This window comes from Elephantulus edwardii, unplaced genomic scaffold (assembly GCF_000299155.1).
Source record: "Elephantulus edwardii isolate Elephantulus edwardi_28Jun2011 unplaced genomic scaffold, EleEdw1.0 scaffold00168, whole genome shotgun sequence".
NCBI classification, from domain to species: domain Eukaryota; kingdom Metazoa; phylum Chordata; class Mammalia; order Macroscelidea; family Macroscelididae; genus Elephantulus; species Elephantulus edwardii.
The window spans coordinates 5405179-5405892 of NW_006399918.1; the positions used below are offsets into that span (position 1 = coordinate 5405179).

Below are 714 nucleotides of genomic sequence, written 5' to 3' on the forward strand. Positions count from 1 at the left end.
CTCTGTAAATTTTTTTTTTAATTTTTATTTTATTATTTGTGTGTGTGTGTGTGTACCGTCAAATTGGATCTGACTGGTACAGGAGGAGATGGCCCCTCCTCCTCCGGCAGAGCATCTGGTGGATTCGAACTGCGTATCTCTAGGATTGCAGTGCAGTTTCTTGCCACTAGGCCACCAGAGCTCTCCTGTAAATGTTCATTAAAATTAATAAAATTAAATTTTAAAAAGTGCTTAGAAAAAATGATAGAATGAGTAGAAGAAATTATAGAAAATTAAAATAATTTAATAAGACCAAAAGTTGGGTAAAATAAATAAACTGTTCATGAGGAGGATCAAGTAAAAAAAAGAGGCAATAGTAGGAATGAAAAGGGGAATAGCAATATATACTCTAAGACTGGCAAATGGCGTCCTCCAGGGCCGCTCTCCTGTCTTTCTGTGGGGTACTTGAATGAAGCGTGGAGATGAGGAAAGCTCCACCTCTCTCCCCGGCCCAGATTCCCAAAACAAAATCTCTGGCAAATGGCATCCTCCAGAAGGTCAAGGACTGCAGTCTTCAATAAAGATTGAAGCTCAATATCAAGAAAATAAAGATTCCCACCACTGGGCCAACTGGCAGCAACAGTATGGATGGTGAAGAGATTGAGATAGTTAACAGTTTTAGTTTGCTTGGCTCCAAAGTCAACACTCTTGGTAACAGCAGCCAGGAAATCAGGA

The 714-nt window shown here is 39.9% G+C and overlaps 1 protein-coding gene and 1 pseudogene across 2 annotated transcripts in view; both read right to left on the reverse strand.

The window, feature by feature from the left end:
• The window catches only part of COPA (coatomer protein complex, subunit alpha), a 72709-nt gene that overhangs the window by 17586 nt on the left and 54409 nt on the right, over positions 1-714 (reverse strand). The gene's annotated exons all lie outside the window — the stretch shown is intronic.
• LOC102854192 overlaps positions 1-714 on the reverse strand; it is a 7632-nt pseudogene that overhangs the window by 6234 nt on the left and 684 nt on the right.